General features: G+C 47.6%; 1 protein-coding gene and 1 pseudogene across 4 annotated transcripts in view; one reads left to right on the forward strand and one right to left on the reverse strand.

The window, feature by feature from the left end:
- Positions 1 to 24,833, forward strand: part of LOC119375550 (dimethyladenosine transferase 2, mitochondrial) — a 203,694-nt gene that overhangs the window by 43,440 nt on the left and 135,421 nt on the right. For 3 of the 4 annotated variants that reach the window (XM_049420372.1, XM_049420375.1, XM_049420371.1), the window contains exon 2: positions 17,213 to 17,245. The exons of the other annotated variant lie outside the window; for it this stretch is intronic. The gene's annotated coding sequence lies outside the window, so the exon portion shown is untranslated. The remainder of the gene's footprint in view (positions 1 to 17,212; positions 17,246 to 24,833) is intronic. 4 annotated transcript variants of the gene reach the window in all.
- On the reverse strand, positions 17,133 to 20,079 carry LOC125756415 (uncharacterized; annotated as a pseudogene).

Raw genomic sequence — 24,833 nt, forward strand, 5'->3', positions numbered from 1 at the left:
CATATTCTAACGTCACCGTTGCTCTTGAGGACGGTCATTATGGGCGTCAACATGGGCGTCTCCCACGTTGGCTATGTCAGAGGCTCCAGTACTCCCTGCTGAACGAGAGGGTCCGGCTCCTCCTCCACTCTCAGTTGAATTGCAAAAGGTGGTCTTCGTGCTTTGAGGCGCACTGGTTGAATGTTGGGGTCAAGGTGCAGAGAGACTGGTGGGCCCATGTAGTTCCCCAGGCTCTCTTCAAATACCTCACTGAGCTCTGAGAGCACAGGGTCGACCGTCAATTTTATGACCTGGGAGACACCTGTAATGATAATGCCCAGTGGTCGAAACCAGTCAACTCCCAGCAGGTTGGTGCGGGTGCCCCTTGCTACCAGTACCGTCAGCAGGCCCGCAAACTCCTTGTACTCCACACGCACGTTGCAGACCCCATAACATCCACTGGACTCAGCTGATAATCGACCACCGTCGAAGAGAAGTCAGTCAGTGTCAGCTCTATTGCACTGCTGGAGGCAGCGGAATGTCGCTTCGGTGAGGATAGAGAAATCCGATCCAGAGTTTAGCTCCATTTCGCAAGTCTGGCCCTCAATAGCAACCTTTGCTCGAAGCTTGCGAGACACCTGTGAGCCTTCTGCGCCGACGTGATTGTTGTAGTAGCACTCATCATTAGGCAACGCGGTTACGTTGTACGCCGCTTTGGAATTCCGTGGCTGTCGAGGCGGCAGGTTTCGCTGCTCACCACTCGAGCCGCCGCTGCGGCAGACTCTTTCGATGTGGCTGGTTTTCTTGCATGCTCTGCACTGCGCGTTCTTGAAACGGAAGTCGGCACGGAGGTGCGCCCCACCACAACCGCAGCAGGTGCCGTTACTCGTAGCCGGACGGTCCGTCTGCTTGAGTGCGGCTGGTTCCTGGCGTTTCACTTTGTTTGTCGTGGCAACGTTTGCGGCAGAGTCATTTTCCTCAAACTGCCGGACAACCCTCGTGCTTTTCGCGGCCGCTTCTGCCGCCAGAGCCTCGTCTTGGGCCACGGCAAAGGTCAGCTGCTTCTTTGCGAACAATCGGTTCTGCAGGCACTCGTCTCGGAGGCCGCACACGAGACGATCCCTGAGCATTTCTTCGAGGTTGGGAAAATTGCAGTGCTGGGCCAGGCGCTGGAGCTCGGCGATGTAAAACGATACTGTCTCCTCTGGTGCTTGGTTCCGCTTGTAAAATGTATTTCTTCGGACTATTCCGATGGCTGCGGTGAAAAATGAGTCTTGAGCACCTCGAACACCTCGTAAAGCGCTTTGGACTCCGGCGTTTTCGGGGCCACGAGTGATTCCAGTAATTCAAACATGTCCGCGCCGCACACGCCGACGAACACTGCCAAACGACGCTTCTCTCCCGCCACTGCATTTGCATCAAGGAAGAACTTGAACCTTGCTACGTACGAATCCCACTTGGCCGGCGTGACGTATCAAAAGGTTCGATCAGGCCTAGCGTGGAAGTCGTCACGATGAATTTGCGCGATGTTTCAACGTACGCACTTGACGATACAGTCCCGTCCTCGTCGCCACTGCTCTGTACTGCTCGCACTGGTGGCTAGATGGAACACGAGGCGATGAACTCGGAGAGCTGGAAGGTTCTTTCAACTGGTTTATTATGACAGCCGCGCAAAGGGTGGCAGCCAGCACTGCCTGCTGCATTCAACATGGCTGCTCCGCTCCCGGCAGGTGGTTGCTACGGCGACACCTACTGGCGGTACACAACACCTTGTTCGCCTTTGTCGCTAATACCTGCACAAAATACACTTCTTGTATACAGCGCTTAAGTCAAAACATGGCATCCTCTGTGAAATGCTGTTCTGCAACTGTTGGCGTTCTCTCCCTGTGTACGTCAGAGCAGCATTTACTTTTTGCACAGTGACGATTAATCTGCAGAAACTAGTACCACACTTACTGTTACACTGCTCTAAATGATCTCGAAAAGAATTTTTATGCTCCAAAACACAATTATTTCTTCTCCAAATGTTTTTCTAGTGGTTGGACCATGTACCACTTACCAGAGCAAAATTACTGCCTTGATCGTCATTTGCCAGCCCTTTATGGTTCGTGGTTGGCGAGGTGCACTGAACTGCCATGACTTAATTCAGGTAATGCAGGAATTCATGAAGTTTATATGTTCAGTTTGTTCACGGATAGCATGCCTCATCTTCCTGTCATTGATATGGACACATGAGCTATTTAATGAGTCAAATAGCTGAGCCATTCTTTCGACCAATTGAGCGGTTTCGCGGCCTCTGGTGGAAGAACAGTGAAGACTGCAAAAGCTTCTATTGCTAGGTAAACACTGTTCCTAAAATGCTGCGTAGCACACTTTACTTTCATATTGCCAAGTGGACTCTCATATACACCTATTCCACCGGACATACGTCACGAAAATGCGGTGGCGCTGTCGTCGGGCGTTTAGTTTCGCGCGGTAGGCAAAAGCCGCTGTGCCTACCGCAGTTTCTGCCGTGTTTTCGCTTGTGCGCGCGCTGTGTGCCGTCGTGCAACGAACAAAAAACGGTCTACCGACGAGATACGTTGCGGTTACTTACGCAGAAAAGCACAAAAGAGGCGGAATAAGCTTCTGTCCGCTTTTTTTTTTACGAACACCGTCGCAAGAAATTGGCCGCAGCTGCTAAACATGAGAACTCGTCTGCGACGCCGGCTCATCGGTTATGTGATAAAAATTGAGCGGTTTGGCGGCTCGTTTTACCTAACGAAAATGATTAGCTTTATCAAAAGTGTGTCATTATTACATCCCGCACCACATTTTTTGGCATTTAGTCTTGTGTGGAGCCATTGGAAGCATGTCTACCTACATAAGCGGTGGTAGCTTTGTAATATGCGGAGGATTCATCACGACTGAAAAATGTCGAAATCAGAAGGGTCAAAAGGATTTTGTAGTATTCGCGTCAACTAAAGTCGTGGCTCGGTTCATTAACGCAGCAGCGATCGAAAGCACGACTTCGGCTACACTTTTCCAAATTTTATGCGGCTGCGATGACACACGCAACACAAGTGCATTGGACACGGCTGTTCTGGCTGCGATTCACATTAACACATTTCCAAGTCTGTCACACTCCACAGGCGAACTGCAAGCGTGAAATGTTCCGACTCTGTTTACGGGCTGTAGGCCTTCGCGGTCTCGACTTCAGCGTACGGGCAGAGCCGCGACCCGCGATTGGTGAACCTGACAGATATGTAGCAGCCTTGTCCATGACATGCAGTAATTGTTTAATACGTTATCGCAGCTGTATCGCCGATTAAAGTGTCACCGAGATCACCTTTCACTTTAGAATGAGTAACTTACCCGGCAAATTTGTTTATGTGCGAGGATTTACCGTAACGATTATGGACCTGTTCATAATGTTACTCCGCGCATTTTCATACGGTAGCAAAGAGCGTCTTGCGGGGCTAGGAGGCCCGTTCTTGCATCAGTTAACACGTACAAGTTAACAAAATTAACACGTACAAGTGTACTACAGCAGTGTCGATGGCATTTCGCGAATCAGTCACATTCGTGGCGTCAAGATACCTGATGTTATGGTGAGGTCATCATAGGTAGAGTTGCACGTCAACAGTTTTTATATATTTATTTCAGAGTCCTTGTTGGGGCCACGAAAACTTCCTCTGTCGCGGCCGCCCTGCCGTCCCTTGTAAACACGCGGGAGGCGCCCCGACGCGCGGTGCTCGGAGGCAGCTTTGCAGCTGCTGTGCCAGTTGTCACGTGATCATAGAGGGCGGTGGCGAGCTTTGGGCTGGGCGGAACCTACGCGCCGCGACGTCGCTACAAGCGCCTCACTATGTCGACGGCGCCTACCGCTGTTTACAAACATGGAGTAGGTCTATATATGTTCATCAGTCAACTTGGGAACATACTTCAAGTGGCGGGTAGACTCGCACAATGTTCTTACGTACTTCCAAGATACGTCTCCACTGATTTGAACGTCATGTTTCCGCAAGTTATTCCTTGTGCATTTTGGCAGATGAGGTAGTTCAAAAATGAACTATACTCTCGTCTCTTCCACAATAAAAAAATGCCCTATCGGGACTTTTTTTTTTGCAACCACACAATTGCTCCCACCTTGGTCACATACTATTGCTTTCACAAAGAGGTTCCATAATTTTAGTGTGCTGATTAGCTGCTTAGGTAAGAGTAGAAGGTGTGCTGAACGAACTGCGCCGTCCGCTGTTAAAAAAGCTACTGGCTGAACCAATTTTTTCACTATTCCTATCACCAGAACGGGCACCGCAATATTTGCTACACTACCAGTCCTTTCTCTTCCATTGTCAACATAGTCATGTATAGCATCTTATTTTTTTGGTCATGCTGTAAATTTCTTTTCAAAGAAGTTTCATCAAATATCAAGCAACAAGCTATTTCTGTCAAGCATTAATTTTTGGTTTGCTCTTTGATGAGGTCAAGGACAGTAGGCAACAATCCAGGTTTTATGGCAATAGCAGGTAGCCATGTTCTCAAGGTTCTTGCATTTGGAAGGCTGAGAAAATTAGAAAGATATTTGTATGCCTTTGCACTCGAAAAATAAAGATTCAGAGCGAACTTTCGAAACGGCATAGGCTAACGCCTCCCCTGCCTTCTTAGCGGCTTCAAATGCTATTGAACTTGCAGTATCTCCAAGAAATTTTTGCTAAGGTACTTCCCAGCTTCAGCAATGAGCTGCGTATGTGACAGCGTTTCCCTCACAGGCCTCTTCATCCTTGCGATGGTCTGACGAAGGGGCATGTTTTCGTCACATTAGTCCCGCAACCTCTTCTACGTGCGTGTTGGCACCTTCCAGATGCTGGTCCTGGCCTTTCTTGGTTTGCCTGGAGAATAGATGGAGAAAGCAATGTAATCCAAATGCAGATTCGAAGTTCAGGGTTCAAGTCCTTTGTACCTCAGGTCAAATGTTTGATACACTACATACATGGAAGGCTCAGAGTTAGAGTTCTTGTATACGTAGGTGACGAGCTCAATAGCCTAAATACTCAGAAGGTCAGAGGTTCATGTCGCAACACACTTGGTGCAGGATGTGGGTTACACTTTTGAGGTCAGGGTAGGAACAGGCAAGATAGTAAAAATTGTGTGGACAGCTGAAATTCATTGAACACAATACAAACTTGATCGTCTGTATGATATGAGTGGATAGCCCTTTTGACAACGAAGTGACATCGCAGAAATTAGACCTTTCGAAGACTTGCAGCAAGGGGTATCATCAACTAGAGTGACTCTACCCCGTGCAAGACTCTTGATCCATTGTGCAAAAAGTTCAGTAAATTGCATGGGAGGTGTACCGTTGCAGCAACAAGGAAAGAGTGTAAACACCTACTCGAAGACAACCGTGATACAGCTTTCACTCGACCATGCTAGCAAGTTAAAAGGCTTTCTCCAAATGAAAGACAACTCCAGTGATACGAAATGGTTGTAAGTCAATATCCTTTGCTCGGACACAGAGTTAGCGCCCGAAGGCATTCGTAATGGCCGAGCTGTTTAGTGTATGCCCCACAGAGAAGTGATGACAGATGAATCACTGACTGCAATGCTGAGACTGTTTGACGCATCGTCTCAGGCACAAAGTCTCTCGTCTCCTAATGACTGTCTGCACAAAGAGGAAAGGTGCAAAGGTCCGACATGGTTGGACGAGCTGAGATCCGCATGGTCCAGAGAATCAGAAGAGATTTCCAAACCAGGCCAGGCCTTCAAGCCAATGTACGACCTGCCAAGCATTCATCTTTAGCCACAGCGCCAAACGGAACCATTTATTCATATCCCAAAGTTCGGTGGCCTGCAAAAGTTCTGCGTGTCACAGCTTGGCTCTCACAAGCGGGGGACCGAAGTCGACGTATGCCAGCAGCTAATGCAGAAACATCAGCGAAGAGATTAGTAATTTCAAATCGTTTTAGATTTGTCATGTCCTACGAGAGGCTTTCCTGGAAAACATACGCCTTTAGCACAGAAAAGTATGGTTGAAATACATCCAGTAAATTATTGTGAGAATAGGCTGTTTCACATGAACATTATAAAGCCCAGCAAGTCTATTTTTTGTCGTTGCAGTAAGGCCGCAAATCTCCAGTTATGAAGGGCATAATCTTTCAGTCAAATTTCTTCAGAACTACATGTGTATATGTTTAAAATATGAAGATGTGAATAAATAAAGGCACAACAAAATAACGTGCACAGATGCCTGTAAGCAAGATCTCAAGCTCATGAGTACCATGGAAGTTTAGGCACTCAGAACTACTTTTAGACACAGCACAGGAACTAAAGTCATTCAGAAGTGTTTGGAATTCATATAAGTTTCATGCAAGAATTGGACGTGAAAATAACAGAGCTAAAAACAGAAAGGCAAGAAGAGAAAAACATGGTCTTCAAGTCTCAATTCAAGCTGATTAGTATACATTGAAAAACGTCTAGCCCAGCCGTGGACAAAGCATGACATAACATTCTTGTTTATAGGTAACCTATGTGCATTTGATTTCAGTGCACTCTCCATATCTCACATTAATCAAGAAGAAGCAAGACAAACTTAGCGACATTCCAATAACCAAACCTACATATGAAATACTACTCGACACCAAGCTTAAAGGCTGGGACACTTCAACGTGCTGCCTGATAATTTTCAAAGGGACAGTAAAGAGAAACAATGAATCGATTTAGATCAATAAATTGTGCTCTGAGAACTCTAATGTCGTCAATATCGCCATCATAGGTTTATTAATGGAGGAGAAAATCAAGTTCAAAGTTCCATTTTTAAATGTTGCACCGAAATCTCCCCGCATGACGTCACGGATTCCAAAGTGTATCGTATTTTGGCGCCATTGTCTCAACAAAATAACCCCAAACTTGGTATGTTAAGTCTATGGCCTCTCAGAGGACAATGTGCTTCATTTTCACCGATTAGGAACTACGTAGTCCCTAGTAGGTGCCGTCAAAATACGTGACGCCATGGCGAATGGTGCGGCAACTTTAAGGTGGCGTCGCCACCCACATTTTGTTTTTGCGTGTTTTCTCGCTTACTAAGCGTCTTCTCGCACCCAGCGAGCTGTTTTTGGTATCGTGAAAGAGTACTTTACTAATATGAGAAGAATCGTTTTGCTCTTTAGTGTCCCTTTAAGGGAGTGGTCACTGGCTTCAACTGTTCTTTTGTCCCGTCGTTTCTTAGCAGGTTTATGAGCACTGTCTTATATTTTCGCAGTGTTCTGACTATTAAAAAGAAAGAAAGAAATGTATTTACAAAATTTACACAGGGAGAAGAAGCTGCGCAGCCAAGATAGCAGAACAACAACAATGCGAGCACTACTGCAATCGCCTTCATCATCTTGCTGGAGCATTTTCTCTCATTCGTGATGGTTCGTAACAATATTCATATCAGCAAAAGTTGAAAATAGAAGTGGTAGTGTCTAGCCAAAATGATGCACAGCTACCACGTAGGTACTTTAGTCTCTTTCAAGAAGATTAGGCAAGTCACAAATAAATGAAGTAAGCTCAGACACACTCTTATGAACAAACATGGAGCCATGATATCTGATGGCCTCAATGGTACAAAAAAGTTTCCAAGTGAAAGAAAACATGGCTTAATGTGACCAGGCATCGTTCTAGTATTCAGTATTTTCTATGCACACTAGCTTCTTCCACAACAGCACACACTCATTATCTGAACGTGATGTATGGTTCACAACTTCAAAAACCCTATGTATAATGAAGTATTCATTGTTTGTAATGATGGCTGAGAAGTTGCTTTTTTTTACCTTTTGTATGCACTGCTGTGAAGAACAGTACCCTTAAAACTGAAGCGAAAGTGCTCTACAACTGGTGGAACAAAGTCAAAAAGAATGCCTAGGGCACTGCATTCATTAGGTGTGAGAACAGGCATTGGGTCACTTGGTCCAAACATGCACACACTATCTATTCGTACTGCATGTAGTGTCTGAGCATGCCCCAAGAGGGTAGATACAAAGTTCACAGCTTTCTCCTGCAGTGAGCAAAGTGATATCACAAGTTCTAGCTGCTGCAGCATCACAAGTCTTTGGACAACCTGATTTGAAACTCCTTTTGCAGCAGTTATAGCCTTCAGAGCACGGCCATTTCCACTTTCGAAGACAAAGGCATTATGCGCCCACAGGGGTCCAAAGTTCTTGACCGATGCCACTAGGTGTAGCAGTTGGTGCACATTGAATGTCATTAGTCGTGGGCCATACAACATAGGTGTTCTTGCCACAAACTCTTGAAGCAAGCGACCTGCAGAAACAGACATATTGCATCAGCAAAATGTGGAGAACCGTGGAGAGGGTTGGCAGCATCTGGTAAATTCACAGGCCGAGTCAAACACTTACACTCGACTGCACACTGTAACACAAAGCCACCTGCCCCATTCCCTCAGGTGAATTCGTTTCACATCTGCAGCTTCTCTCACACAATCAGGTTATCCTAAATGCTTAATTTTACGTACATTTCTACACCAGTAAATATTACTCATTCTGCCAGTTAGACATGCTTAATTCTTCTTATGATGTTTCCATTATTGCCTCTTTTCTTCTGGCACAGATTGTTCAAGGTCTATTGTGAGCAAGTTCTAAGCTGTGCCAGGTTAGAAGAAGAAAGGAATACCTTGAAAAAATATGATGTCTTTTTCTTAAAAAAATTGGCACATATGTTAAAGAGAACGCACAAGGACAGATTTCTAGCTGTCATAAATATAGTGAAAAATATGAAAAGCCATAATGTTAAGATTCGGTTCAAGGATTCATAGTAACACCTAACAGCTAGAGAGTGAAATGAAAACAAAGGCAAAGCAATGGCGCCTTGCACCTCTGTATGAGAGTAAGCGCAGAATTAAAGGCAGTCAGACCAGCTCTGTCACCTTGTTGGAGATGGCACCAGCCAACCAACAAGTACGTTTGCAGGAGAAGAAACAAGAAACTACAGAAGATGCTCACCGTTGCTTCAAAGTCAGTGCTCTCATTAAGAAGTGTGAGCTCGCATAGTCAACAATATCAGCGATTTTGAAAATGATGAGCATCATGATCATGAAGGCTGGAGTCAGCAATCATGCTGATCAATGGGAAAGGGTTATGAATTCTTAGTATGCTGACCTTATTGATACACTGTAGCAACAATTTCTCAACAGCCTTGAATGGAGTATACCCACCAGTGGGCCTATAGTGACCGTGAAGGCAGAGAAGTTTGCTTTTCTTCTTGAAAAAGAGAACTTTGAATGTGGTGCAGGCCGAATGCAGCAATTTAAAGAATAGCATGCCATTGTCAACAATAAGATGTTGGGGGAAGCAGCATTGTACATGCAGAGGTAAAGCAAGAGTGGCAGTAAACAACGATGCCCACGGTGTCGCAGAGCTTGGTGGAGAAATGCAACGACACAGCACTTTCTTTTTTGAATGCTGCCATCCAAGACTTGCGTACTCAGAGGTGATCCATGCCACAGCGGAAAGCACTCCTAGCTGAGGCTGACTGCTGTGTGCAAACATGAATGAGAGTCATCACCTCAAGGCTTACGTGAAGCTCAAGGACAAAAAAATGGTTGTGTTGCTTGACGACTGCAGCACAAAGAGCACTAGCCCAAAGCTAAGATCACTTGAGACATGTTCTTGCACACATATATGCAGTGACATCATTCTGTTGCCCTGTGCAATGTCTTTATCTCCAACAGCCTATCTTATGTCCAGTGCAGGATAATTGCCTCCTCATCGCTCTGTAGCCGCCGCAGCTGTGCAGTTGTTGTGGTGTTTGACTGCTGACCCAAAAGACGATGTTTCGGACCTAAACACGGTGGTCACATGTCGATGGAGGCAAAATACTTGAGGCCCATGCACTGTGCAATGGGCTGTAGGTGGAACGCACAATGAAGAACTCTAGGTGGCCAAAATTATCCAGAGCCCTACACTATGGCATGCCAAATAAATGCATCATGGTTCTGTCATGTAAAACCCTAGAAATTATATTAATCCTCGCTGTTCTTCATCGGGCTTGAACCTCATTCATGAGCCTAGTCTATGCCTCCTAATTTCATGTCGTCTAAATTCTTGCCTGCTTGCATTGGCTGCACTTTCCTTTCTGTAGCCTACCTTACCAGAATATTGAGTGAGTGAGTGAGTACGAACTTTATTCAGGTCCTGAGGTGAAAGAAAGCGGTGCCGAAGGCCCCGTCAATCAGTCCGGCGGCTCCACCCAGGTCGGGGCCGGTAGACAGAGTCCTTCGGCGACGGCCCGGGCCCTCTGGACAGCCTTGAGCTGAGCTAGGAGCTCTGTGCTTTGAAGCGCTGAGTCCCATGACGACTGGTCAGAGAAATCTGTACCCGCGTTGGCAGGGCACAGCCAGAGCATGTGCTCGAAATTGTTGTATTCGTGGCCACAGTGTGAGCATACAGCAGGAAAGTCAGGATTGCTCCTGCTTAGTGTCGTCGGTGTTATGTATGTTCGAGTCTGCAACTGTCTGTAAGTGATTGCTTGTGCTCTGTTGAGCTTTGTGTGAGGAGGAGGAAAAGTTCGACGTCCTAATCTATGATGAGAGGTGAGTTCGTGGTATGACACGAGCGGGTCTTTGTTATCGAGGTTCCTGCAGGCTGCATTGAAGCGAGGGGGTGGACCGCAGACGCGGAAAGTGAGCTCTCGCGCCAGTTGGTGTGCCCGCTCGTTTGGGTTGCAGGAAGGAAGATCCGGAAATGTTTCCCATGTGAGCCGGGAACCATGTAATGTGTGAGGACGGGAAATTATCTTCGCCCCTTCTTGGTAGAAGAGCTTGTTGACAACTGTAGCTGCCTTCGAAGAGACGAGGGCAGCCGAAAAAGTTCTTATGGCTGTTCTGGAGTCCGAGTAAATGATAGAGGCTCCCGTGCAGCTTTGAAGGGCCACCGCAATGGCCATTTCTTCTGCTTCGTGGGTGAAGTTGGTAACTACCGTGGCTGCGTTGACGAGCGAGCCATGGGCGTCCACCACGGAGACGGCGTAAGCGCCTCGATTCCAATATCTTGCAGCGTCAACAAAGAGGACTTGCGTTTCGTTGCGCATGATCTTGGCGAGTATGGCCTTGGCTCTCGCTTTTCTCCGTCCTTCGTTGTGGGTCGGGTGTATGTTTCTGGGAATCGGATCAACAGTTATCGCTTGCGTGGCGTTTTTGCAAAGTTGTGACTTCTCTGGCGGCATGAAGAGGGGCTGAATGCCGGCTTCCAACAAGATCTCGTTGCCCGCCCTTGAGAGCGAGAGCCGACTAATTTGGGCGTGCCGCTGTGCCTCAAACAGTTCGGTAGCTGTATTGTGCAGGCCCAATTGGAGGAGTCGTTCCGTACTAGTATTTCGAGGGAGGCTCAGGACCCTTTTCAATCCTGTTCTAATTAGTGTATCGATTTTATTGAGCTCTGTCTTCTTCCAGTTGAGGAAAGGGGCGGCGTACGTTACTTGGCTGATGAGAAAGGCGTGAAATGCTTTCATGAGGTTGTCTTCTTTCAGGCCGTCCCTTCTGTTGGCGACCCGTGATATAACCCTGGTGAAGTTGAGGACACTCTTTTCTATGCGTTTGAGTGCCTCCACGTTGTCACCGCTGTAAGCCCCAATGACCATACCGAGGACCTTGATTGTGTTACACCTGGGGATACTGCCTCCGTCCCTGGTACTTAGGTGAACGGGGAGGCAGCTAAGGGGCTGTCCCTTCCTGGGGCCGCGTTTGCACAGAAGGAGCTCTGATTTGCTGGGAGACAGCTTCAGTCCCGTATTTTTAAGAAAAGCTTCTGTGGTGTCCAGCGCTTGCTGCAGGTTCTGCTCCAGAGCGCCTAGTGGGCCGCTGGCAGACCAAATGGTAATGTCGTCCGCGTAAATCGCGTGTCCTACCCCCTGGACTCTTGAGAGTTGGTTGGACAGATCGTGCATAGCGATGTTGAAAAGAAGCGGCGAAAGCACTGACCCTTGCGGGGTGCCGATGTTGCCTAGCTTGTGCTTTCGGCTTCTGATTTGTCCAATGTTTATGGTGGCCGTTCGGTCAGCCAAAAACGATCGTACATAGTTGTGGAAATTTACTCCGAGATCTAAAGTGGAGATTTCGTTGAGGATGTGTTCGTGCCTGACCGTGTCGAAGGCCTTGGTTAGGTCGAGCGCCAGGATGCCTTTTACGTCTCTGGATTTATTGTCAATGACGGCGCTCCTGATGAGGAGCATTGCGTCTTGCGTTGAGAGCGATTTTCGGAAGCCTATGAGATTGTGGCGGAATAGGCTGTTTTCTTCAATGTGCTCAGCAATTCTGTTGTGAATAGCATGTTCGGCGACCTTCCCGAGGCACGAAGTAAGGGAGATAGGTCTCAAATTCTCTGCATGGAGCGGTTTTCCGGGTTTGGGAATAAGGATTACATTAGCAGTTCGCCAGTCATCCGGTACTCGGCCTTCAGTCCATGCAGCGTTGATTTTGCTCGTAATGATTTGTATGGCTTTGTCATCTAGATTTCTGAGCAGTTTGTTTGTGAGTCCATCTGGACCGGGGGCCGAGCGGCCGTTTAGGTCGTGAAGGGCGTGCACAATCTCCGATACCTCGAAAGGACGATCCAGCGAGGGTTGAGGTGTCCCCTTGTACTCGCGTGTCGCGTCGTCCCAGGGGAGAGATTTACTCTCTACCGGCAGGTATATATCTGCCAGGGTGTCAGCAAAATCCCGGGGACTAGTGCCTTCATTCGTGTGCAGATGGACGAGCCTTTCGATCATTATCCGCGCATTGCTCTGGGTCGGTTTGTTGCTGTCGGCGAATAGGTTCTTGAGAAGGCTCCACTTGCTTCCCCTTCTCATTTTACCGTCCGCCTCATTACAAACCTCGTCCCATTGCTGCGCACTCAGCTTTCTGGAGTGTTCTTCGATCTTTTTGTTTATTTCCGTTAGTTTAGATCGCAGCCTCCTGTTTAGCTTTTGCTGTTTCCATCGTTCTCTCAACGCGTTCTTCGCCTCCAGGAGGTGTGCGAGTCTGGAGTCCATGGCTGGCACCTCCAGGTCCAAGCTTATTTCTTTAGTGGCATTAGCCACAGTACTTTTTAGATTTTCCAGGAGCTCTTCGAAGGTTTCTCCTTGTCTGTCCTCGCTACCCCTCAAGCTTCGGAAAAGGTCCCAGTCGACGTACTTGTACGTCTTCGGAGGAGCGGGTGTGATGCGAACGTTGATTTCTAGGATGAAATGGTCACTACCAAGGTCCTCTTGCAGGTTGTCCCACGACCCTTCCGCGTTTCCTAGAAACGTCAGGTCCGGGGTGGTGTCCCGCTGAACCGAATTGCCTCTGCGTGTCGGGAATCTTGAGTCCGTGATTAGTTTCATGCCGAGGGTGTCTGCGCACTCGGCAAGGTTAATCCCTTTCCTATCATTGGTGGCGTAGCCCCAGACGTTGTTGTGCGCATTGAAGTCGCCGGCAACGATCAACGGTCTGTTCTTGGCTTGCGACGCGGCCGATGTGAGAAGTTTCGTAAAGTTCCTGAGTCGGTCAGTCGGGGAACTGTAGACGTTTAGTATGTAAAGGTGTGCGTTAAGGGCTCGACTCGGAATGATTTCTGTTAGCAGGGATTCCAGGCCTTTCTTGTATGTCGGGGTGCCCCTCTCCATAAAGCTGACGTCTTTGCGGATGAGGGTGGCAATTCCCCTGGCTTGTTTGAAGTCGGGGTCCAGGGTCGGCCTGGAAACCCTGTACCCCGAGAAGGACATGTTTCGAATGTTCTTTTCGGCCCCGCACTCTTGTAAGATGATCACGTGTGGCTTTTCTTTACATGATCGGACTAATTGCGTTAGGTTAGCTTTCTTTTTGTTGAATGAATTACAGTTCCATTGCCATATCTTGAAAACTTGCGGTGCGTTATCCATGGTGTTGTTTTGGCATGTCCCCGTGTATGTCGACCTCACCTATTGGTCCTGGTGGTTGGGAGGGTGTGGAAAGCGCAAGTTGGGGTCCCGGGTCCGCCGTGGACATTGTTCTCTTGGCTTTGGGTTGAGCGATTGGTCTTTCTAGGCGGTCGAGTCTGCCACAGATGTGCATGAGTGCCTCTTTAATATCAGTAATTGCCGATTGAAAGGTACTGAACTTACTCTTCGTCTTGTGGCGCTTTTTGGCTTTGTTGTCACTAGTGGAGGCGTTAGAAGGAGCCTCGCTGACTTCAGACATAAAGTCGTCTACGTCGGATGTGTCGTCATCTGTCTGGATGTCGACGGCCCTGCGTTTGTGTGAGCTACACGACGCGACGACGGTTCCTGATGACTGAGGGATGGGTGGAGGAGTGTTCTTTAAGAGACGTCCTTCTAGCCTGGCGAGAGTTGCCCTGAGTTCAGCTAGTTCCTGTTTGAGTGCTTTGTTTTCCCTTTCTAGTGTGTGTATTCGCGGATCTGCCACGTGCTCTGGCTGTGCCTTACCTTGCTTTGAAGTTGTCGGTGCGGAGCCGCTGTCGCCGACCATGTCGGCCCAGGTCATTTTCTGCCAGGTTGCCTGGAGCTGGATCTTGACCTCGCCGCTTCGGTGGGTCCGGCGCCATCCGCTGCTGACTTCGATCTCGACCTGGATCGGCCCGTGGAGCAGGAGCGCCCTCTGGAACTGGAGCGCCGTTTGGGAATGGCACCTTCTGCCACCTCCTGGTGCATGTCCGCGGGGTCCTTGACCTCGTCCGGATTGACTTCTTTCTCGGAGCTGTTTTGTCTTTGTCTCCTGCGTCGTCGCACGACGTATGGGATGTGGAATCTTTTGCTGCAGCAACGGTCGCCTGTGGGGTGATCGCCCTCACAAAGCTTGCATTTAGGGGTGCAACTGTGTGCTTCTGCAGCGCCGTTGGGGAGTGCTTCTCCGCAGTTGTGGCATTTACTTCTCTCTTCCTTGCTATGGTGGCATACATCGGCCCGGTGTCCGACCCGGCCGCAGGCGTGACAAACGTCGACTTGCCGTTTGTAAAGCGAACACGGCACTAGGGCCGTTCCGCACATGACGTTTTTGGGGACTCGAAGCCCATCAAACAGGATCACAACAACATGCGTGTTTTTGATTCTCTTGACTTCAATGGCGGTCGGGTTTCTTTGGTTTACAATCATGCTTCTGAGGGTATGATCTTCTATCGAGGGGTCAACGTTCCTGATGACGCCTTTACAAGTGTTTTCCGGCGCGGCTACGTAGGCAGAAACCTCGAAAGCGCCGACTTTCGTATGAATTTTCTGGATGCCAGCATAAGCGACAGCGTTGGATCTGACCGGAGTCGAAATTACAAGTATATTCTGTACCTTGTTGGGGCAGATCGTATCTTCCGATGCCTCTTGGTCGGTTAGCGCAGCGGCCATAGTCAGAGCCCTCGCCAGCAGCACCAAATCCGCCTTCGAAACGTCGAGCCCTCCGCGGGGCCGTACAATGACCTTAATCTGGTCTTTCGGCAGCCGAGGGAGTCGCGAGGCGGCTACGACCTTCTGAACTGTCGAGCGGGAGCGGGCGTTGAAATCGTCCTTCTGTGCTGTGTTTGCCGTCGTCTTGGCAGCAGCAGGGGCCGCCGCGTTTTTTGCCGGATCCCGTTTCCGTCGGGCGCCAAGGGCGGTGGTCCACCCCGCTCCGTCGAAGTCATCCGGATTGATGTCCATGCCTTCAACTGTCACCATCTCGGGCATCTTCGCCGTCTGTTCAGAGGCGACGGGGGCCTGACGAGGCCCGGCGCTGCCGCGTAAGTGCTGCACTGGAAGCTAACCCTAGCTCCGTACTCGTAGCCAAGCCTGTGAGTGGTTAGGCTTAGGTGCCCGTCCACCGCTTCGCGCACTCAAAGTTCAATAACTCGCCGAAAAGTTCACTCACCCCAACGAGAACGGTGTCGTCAGAAAGCTTGCACAAAACTCGTTTAGAAAAGTCCAGTATAACGGTGGAGAACACAAGAAAGATGTCCGAAAACATTTAAAGAAGCGGGAGCCGACGCGGCCGCGTCTGCATTCCCGGACGCCACCTAGCGGACCCCCCAGAATATTGAATGTCACATGCTACACTTAGCCTGCATAAATTCGCTACCTTTTCCTTATCTCACTTAACATGCTGTTTATTTTCTGTTCTCTTTAATCTGCACTGCTATATATGTGCATTACGAGTACAGCTAATCTGTTCAGCGCTCTAAGTCGACGTGTGGCCTTTAAAGGGACTGACAACCAATGTGTGATTGGAGCCTTGGGAAATGGAAAGACCGTGAATGAAAGTAAAATAACTGAGTACTCTTTTTGTGATTTGAAAAGCATGAGTGTTCTTAAACTGCTTTTGAAAGTTGTGAAAATCAGCACATCATGCTGTCGGACAAGCCTGGGCACCGTACAAAGAAATCGTTCGGATTTCCGTACGTAGTCTGATGTTTAGGCACACCACAATTCATGCTTAAAACTAGTCTGTACATAATTGGCCATCCGCACTTTCTTCTACAAGATAAATATAGCATTAGTGCTAATTGTTGGGCCAGTTGGTGCATCATGAACTTGAAAACGAGGTACCAGCGAATCCACAGAAACATGTACAAAAGAAGGCATTACACACATAAACGCTGGACACTCCAGCGTTCGTCCGTGTGTAACACCTTCTTCTTGTGTACGTGTTTCTGTGTATGCGCTGGAAGTTTTCAACTTCATGATAAAAGAAGTTGACACAAAGAAGTGGCACTGCCTTTGCAGCTACCATAGCAGAATCAAACACTCATGTTGAGCCACAGCAGATGTGTGCGGTGCACACACATGCACAGCGTACCGCAGCATGCAGATACAAACCACCGTAACAAAGGCTCAGATGATAAGACCTCACTTGTTGAATGGTGCATAATCGCTACCGCGCACACCTACCGCTACTTGCAGCATGTGTTGGCCTACCAGTTAATCGGGGCTGCCGATGAAAAAATGTGGTAAAAAATGCTTCATGGCATTTTCCTTGTTTCCATTCCATGATTAGAGTCTAACCGGTAAGCTTTCTGCTACACAAAAGAAAATGGGTATCAGAAAAATGAGTTTTCGGCCCTGTTTAATTAAGAGTTGTGTTGGGGTAGGCTGAAAAAAATGTTACTAGGATACAACGCTTCAGAGGTATAGAAGAAAAAGATGCACAGCTGGAACACAAACATAAATGAGGCTTCGAAAACGAACTAGTTGTTAAATCAACTGCTTTGTATTTTAGCAGTGTATCCTGCAATGGGAACACAGTCCCCACATTGAGGTTCTTAATGTCTTTTTTCAGTTTCTTGGTAACCTTCCTGCTTTGGCTCTATGGGTGAGCCCTTCTGTTCATTTAAAAAAGATTATCAAAAAGTCTGGGCAATCTCACCGGCTTTTGTGAGATGTTCCTCTCTCACTTCATTCAAGAGAAGCATGAATATGTCTTCAATCAAGAGACCAATGTGGCTGAGGAACCGTTGAGGGAGGATGTCCCAGCAACAGGGCAAGGCATAAAAAAAGCCAGTGCCGCCACTCACTAGCTTTCCAATGGCACCTGTCCTTCATTGACCGTGGCAGTCTGGTAAAGATGTTTGGGGTCTTGATCTCCAGCAAACGTTCATCCACACGGGCCAATGTAGTAGGACTTCCTGCATGTGATGAGCAAAATATGCTAAATAATATAGACCAACGCTAAGAAGGGAAGTCCAGAGCCTTTCAGTAATTGCACACAATCTGGTCTAGCCATGAAGTACACTTATTGCAACAAAAAAAAATTACAACTGATAAGTAGAGACCGGATTTTAGGCAAATGCCTATTTTGTTCCTTGCGTTCCTATCGTGCCACTTTGATATGTGAGCATGAATTAGAGGTTAAGAAGGGTTTTTATAGTGTTTTTATAGTGCCTAAAAATGCCTATTTTTGAGGTTCGTGCCATGCACAATTCTCTATATTTCAAATCCTTTATGTTCAGCCCAAACTGCCTCACGTCCCTTTGAGATCTCTGACCCCAGAAAAAGTATTCTCGCAGTGCCAAGTAGACTAGTACTTACCGCATGTCGGTGTGGCTTTCACAGGACAAGCAACGGCTGTACCTTTCCTCGCCTTCGGGTGTTTCACCTTCCATCGTGACAGTCCTTCATTTGTTATTGCTTGTCCTTTGTTTGAATTCTCATTGAAATGTAGGATTGCCAGTTGTGTCCTGAACAAAGAAATAATTCCAACAGTTCTCCAAGTTCAGTTTTTGCCTGATATTATTCACTACTCACCTTGCACGCATGCCGTCAGGTGAGAAGCATACAGACTTTGGAGCAAAGCCTATCAACACACTGTGGAAGGCCTCCAAGCTGAAGGTGTGTGTGGAAGGGGCCAGTTGCCGAATGTTTTTCAGGAGACCGGGTGCCTAACAACAGCAGCAAACTTCTGGTGTGCGGGTGTGCCTGTGTTGACAACAGTGATTTTCTGGATAAGCATTCTTGAAGTAGTGTTGAAGGTTAATGTAATTCGTCTTTTTTAGATAAATATAGCATCCATAATTGTTACTAAAGTGGGGTAACAAAGAGTTGCACAGTAAACATCGACAACTAGCTGAATGCAAGTACCCCATCTCTGGCAAAGCTTGCAATTAAAGCCCGCCATAACCTCTACTTCATCACAAGAACATGCATCTAACATGGAAAGCGAATTACACAGGAAGTAAATTGTCAAATAGCTGCACTACTAACCAGGAACCATTGCCTCTCCCCGAGGTCACCGTGGGCACAATGAGTGTAGAGTCCCGGGTGTCCCGTGTGTACGTTCGCCACATGCCGTTCCATGCTCTTCCACATGTCTGTCAGCAGCTCGGCATCACCATCACTCATGGCTGCACACCAATGTAAATTATTGCTAGCTGGCTGGATCCACAGTTCCAGCGCACTGCACTCAGCTCGTTTCGTATGGGCGGCCAGCTTCTTTTGATGCCTGGAACAAATTTATTAAATTCATTCACAGTAGGGTAATGTCATGCATGGTACAGAATGCTTAGATATGGGGGTTTCTGGGTACAGGTGCGGTAAAAAAGCAAACTTTCAGCATGCTCTTACTATTATCTGGCTAAAAAAACTTGAATGTTTGAAATAGATGCATTAGTTTATATAGCACCTCCACTGAGCTATGCCCTAGTCGTGACTCAGATCAAACAGCCATAACAGAAAAGCCAATGAAAAATGTTCCCCTCTCTTAGTGCTTATTCATTCTCGTCAGCTTCTCTCTGCGGCATTATTTGCTATTATGTTGATCTCCTTCACCCACCTTTCATTTACTAATCCATTTGTTTCAAAGAAATCTAGTGTGCGAATGCGTTGCATTTTGCAAAACATCATGGAGGAAGGCATCACATCTATAATGTGCATCAATGAGCCTGAGATATTTTCACTGGATGCTACCTTTTCTGATGTGCCAAGCATCATAGTAGTGCGGGATGGTGGGCTCTTCAGTCTTCATATATTTCGTCACTTGAACATGACGGTCTGTCGTCACAGACATGACATTGAGTCCTTGCTTTTTCACCACGTCCAAACTCTTAACAAAGGCGTGTTTCTCCATGGACGTGCTCGATTTCACATCTGCAGACTTTTGTAAAAGAAGATAAACTGTTACATAACAAAGCGACTGCAATACAGTAGCTCTATCTTACCTCCCCGACTTGCACTTGCTCAAAGTGCAGAATTTTGTTCAGCTGGGCAACATGAAGTGAGTATGCCAAAAATTTGGCAGAGAAACCTGGCGAGTCACAACGTCCATCGCCAGCCAGGTCAACACTGCAGCCCCGCAACTGGTGAAACAAGTCCTCTTGCTGTAGTTGCCGTATCTGTTGAGACAAAAATAGAGCTTTTTAACATTACGTTTAATGCAGAACACTACTGAGATAATGCTTCTGTTGTTAAATTTTTGAGAACCTCTTTTAGGAACTATTTGTTCTTGAACACACAAAGATTAAAAAAAACATTGCGGCTCATAACCAGATAAATATTGATATGCTATGCAGAACTGAATACAACAGGACTGTTTCCAGACCGTAGCAATACACAACCTTTCTCCTACCTTTTCAATTGCAGGAAGAAGGTCGCCTCGCTGATAGTTGAAAATGTTCTTGGCGTATATGCTTGCAGGTTTATGTGCTCAAACATCCGGAGCACTGAGGTTGGGCTGGTGCCGCTGAATAATATTGCTGCGGATGTCAGCACATTGCCTGCTGGCTTGCCGTTGATGTAAGGCTGACTTGTCCTCGTCAAAAAGTGGTTGTTCGCGCACAATGTCTGCACTTCCAACAAAGTGTCATGCACCCGGCTTGCAGTCTTGCAAGCAGCAAAACATTTCCGGCACGAATTCAACAGTTGTTTGAGAGCACTCTCAAAAACAATAAACTTCCTCTCATCCTGTGGAGGTAGCTCTTCAGTGGTGCCATCAAATCTGAAACAATAAAGGGAAGTTGTGGTTACATTGTCACGCCTTTTGCTGGTAAGGAAATATGAGGTTTGATTACATCAGGGCTGAAGGGCAGCAAGAAACACACATGACACTGACGCAGTGTCCTGTGTGTTTTGGACTTGTTTTTTTTTTAGCTCGTAAATAATGGTTGCCCAGACTTCGAAAGCTCCATTAATTTTTATATCACACTCATTTCGCATGAGCAGTGGCTTTTAATACTGGATATTGAGAAAGCGTCTTGGTGGACCAAGGAATGCTATTATCAGATGAACCTCAAGTGGTTCATCTGATTTAGTCACACCTTAGAATAACAGAGAGCTGAGCTAGTTGGTTCATTCATTCTAAAAAGCAAGGCGTACGTTTATTGTATATCTCACAGGCTACAGAAAGTAGGAAGTACATACGGCGTTAATGTTGTCTTTACGGCTGCACAGGGGGTTCACCGTCTAATCTATCTTTACATTGCCGAGAGTGTAAGTGCACGCCCAAATTCGATGAATGTGCAGTTTTGTATCGGCATAGAAATTAGGAAACGCGTCTACTGATGGAGGCTTGGCATATTTATAATAGTGCACTTCCACGTGGAAGTGCATGCGTGAGCCAATCTTCGATTACCTTGCATAAAGAGGAAATAAAACGCCTCAACCGTTATCTGTCACGTAGACCCCCACGAATTCCAGATTGACAGACTAGCCTATTGCATGAGCATGCGCAGATAAGTTTTTGTGGGTTCTTTCTCTTCCGCTGTATGTGCCAATCTTCACTTATTAGTCGGCGTTGGTGGTGTCTTGAGTTCTTCTCGTGTCCACGTTTAGATGCCCTGCTTTTTAGAATGAAATAGTCAAACTCCTGTGCAATGGCATGCAGGGCACAATCTATGAGGGTGAACACAAAGTTGCAATCCTTACTCCAAGGATGTGTCATTAAACGAAGGGGAGTATTCAGAGCCATTCGCTGCATTATCCTCCTCTTCTTCCGAGTATGATGCATCAGATACCACGGGACTGGATGAGTGCGGCGGAGCAAATGGAATAGGTGACAGATCTCGGAATGGAACTGAAGAAGCTGTTTTGGTGGGAGCAGCACTCGCAATAGTGCTTCCTTCACAGGATATTTCAAAGGGTTCCGTCTACACTTGCACGTGCCTGGCTGACCACATACGAATGGGTTCTGTTTGCACTTGCACATGTCTGGTTGAACACATACGTAAGTTTACCTGCGTAGCTGAAAGTGAAAGAAACGAAGATAACGCTCATATAGTGTGAAGTGCTATTGCTTTATACAACTTTATACAATGCCAGTAAATAGAGCTCACAGCATGCTTTAGGTTAATTTCCTTTTCATGCACGTTGTTAAGGGATATAATATCTACTAATGGTGGGTTCGCGTCTGCCAACTTGATATAGGCTATACTGTGGCTACCTGTCGGGAAAATACACGACGTCCTTCTCAGGCTCAAAAAATTATTCATACAAACCTCCCTAAAAGTATTACGCACCGACAACACAACAGCCACCTCCAGAATTTGTTCACGGATTTGAGGGAAAACTGCAGAATCAATAAATTTACCTTTCCTCTTCACCTTCCTAAAGATTGAGTAAGTTGCATAAACCATGGCCTAATTACTGCGACAATCTGGAAAGTAAGAAAAGCAGCACACCGATACTACGAAGGATCTCTTACATTGTGTTCTCACATCACTGTCATGAGTCTGGCAAGCAACCGTACAAGTAGACTGGTAGTTTTCAACCGTTATAGGCGAAATTTGGTCTTCCTCAAGGGTCATATGTCGACCACGTCCTGGAAATGGTGAAGTTCCTAAAAAAGAAAACACCAAGTTGTCAGTAGCCGAAAGAAATTACAATAAAGCCCGAACCACACGTACGCTTCCAAATGCGCAACACGGGGGCGGCGCATGCGCGTCGGAACGCGAACACTTCTTGCAGTCTGCTCCTGTTACGTTTGGCCTTAAATTTCATTGAGGCAGACGCCATTGAGCGTGCAGCTGTCTGCCAGAATGCTGTCTTCCCCTCGTATCGGCGCTTAGACGGAGGCAGGAACGCTGATTCTTCCTGCAGGAGCTTTTGCCGAGCGAGCGGGCAGGTCGCCGTGGATGGATTTCTCAGAAAAAGGACGTCGGAATTCGGAGACCCCTTTTTGGCTCGTTGTTCTCTGCGTGAGATAGCACCGCGGAAGGGATTCTCAGCCAGCCACTTCTGCCTTCTACTCTACCGCAGCAGGGAAAGTTAACCCGTGCCGGAGGGAGCGGTCTGCGTGTTTTCCGGAATTCGACACACCCGCTTTATCGTGCGTTTTGGTCAGCGTGGGATCGCGCCGTTGAAGACGCTCCCATCAACCCAGGTGGTGCCTTCACCCGAGGCAGCCATCATTCAACGCTTCTTCCGAGTATTACTGGCAGTGGAAGCGGAGGTCATCGGCCCTTTCCCCTTTGGACTGAAACTCCTCGCCGACCTTCTCACCTACGAGTCTTCGGGGCGTGGCGAGTGTATTGTGTGACTATTTGCCTCCTTTCGGGAGGCCGGACGCCAGGACGGCAGGTCACCGGATTGGCGGGAGACGCTGACACCGGTTTGCCTGTGCTTCTGCAGTGACGGTCTTGGGGCTATAAAAGCCGAAGACTTTTGATGTTATTTCGCTCTTCTTTTCACCTCCTGACTTCATCATGTAAATAAACACGTTCCTTCTTGAAAGAACGCGTCTCCTCCCTGGGAGCCAGCTACCGTAACGAGACCTGCCGAACCCCACTCCTTACAACTGGTTGGCAGCGGTGAGATGAACCTTGCGACATGGTGCTGCGTTGTGGTGAGTGCTTGGTCTTTGCTATGACTTTCCAGGCTTCATTTTGTGTGTACACTTAAGTAGTGTAGAAGCTAGATTGTTTTTTGTGTGGGTTAGGTAGATCACCTCTTTATGAGTATTGAGTGAGTTATAGGGATCACCTAACTATTAGCGAGCAGGACCAAAGCAAAACAGCAGTCATGGAGTTAAAGACAATGCTAAAAGACGAACTTTTGTTTGTATGTGAGGATCTAAGCATTGAGGTTGAGGAAGGAATGGGCAGGTCTCAAATTGTGAAGCTGATTATGGAAAGTGCCAGTAAGGGGGAGATTGAAACCGCGTTAAACACTTTAAAAAGGCCCCGCAGGGGCGTCTGGAAACAGGCGTTTGGTGTGTAGCGACACCACGGACCCGAGCTAACGGGGGGCTTCGACCCCTCCCACGCCTAGCCGTGCGTGGCTGTGCCGTGTCCGGGGAAAAGGGGATCCTGGGGGTTGAGCCGACGCCGGGTGTTTGGACCTTTAAGGCCCCCCGGCAGAGGCAACACACCCCTTTGGCCCCGGCTTCACGTAGACGGCACCCCTGGGCTGACCCACCCAGGGGAAATCGGCGGTCGCCTTTCCTATCCCCCTCTCCGACCTTTCACTTTCCATCTTCTTTCCTCGCTGTCCTGTCTTCTAATCTCTTCGTTTACTTCACCATTTTCGCAGGCGGCTCGGGTTAACCATGTATATGTGTCCTCTCTTGGACATAATATATTAGGTTATAGCGGCATTGTACGGCTGGCGTCTGCAGCCTACATGTTAAGTGCTGCAGCGTCCCCTAGTTGGGCTCCATGGTGGGTGGCCGCCACTGCTGCCGAAATACAAATACTTACTATGGAAACACCTGCCTTTCCACGTCTACTCGATTGTTACCCTCAAAAGAGGGTACGCACCGACGAACTAAACCTCCTTTTGCCGACCTCGAACAACCTATCCGAAATTCCACGTCATACACAGTGAAAATTCAGAGAAGCAAGCCAGATCCATTTCCCCCGTTTGTCGTAGCAAAGTCATTGACTGAAGTCTTTGGACCGGGCTATAAGGTGACCAAAATGGCCAGTGGAGACCTTCTGCTGGAGCTGCCCGAAAGACAACAATATGAAAAACTTGCAGCCTTGTCACATTCGGCAACACTCCAATAGTCTGTCTCCCAACATAGATCAATGAACAGCTCACGTGAGGTCCTGTCAGAACAGACCTCCTTGAATTGTCCGAAGAAGAACTGTTAGAAGGATGGAAGATCAAAACGTGACCAGTGTAAACGTATCAGCCATCAGACGTGATAACAAAGAAATTCCACCACACATCTAGTACTAACTTTGCATCAAGCACTCTACCCCAAGCCATTGAAACTGGTACATCAAACTAGCCGTCCGTCCGTACATACCAATCCAAGGCGATGTTTCAAATGCCACAGCGATTCGGCCACGGTTCGCAGAACTGCCGTGGTCAGCAATACTGCGCAAAGATGTGGAGGACAAGGCCCACCCCTCTGACAACTGCACGAGCACACTTCACTGCGTCAATTGTGACGGCGACCATGCAGCCTACTCGCGGTCCTGTCCGAACTGGAAAAAAGAAAAGGACATTATCACTCTCAAAGTCAAACG

Source organism: Rhipicephalus sanguineus, chromosome 11 (genome assembly GCF_013339695.2).
Source record: "Rhipicephalus sanguineus isolate Rsan-2018 chromosome 11, BIME_Rsan_1.4, whole genome shotgun sequence".
Taxonomy (NCBI): Eukaryota; Metazoa; Arthropoda; class Arachnida; order Ixodida; family Ixodidae; genus Rhipicephalus; species Rhipicephalus sanguineus.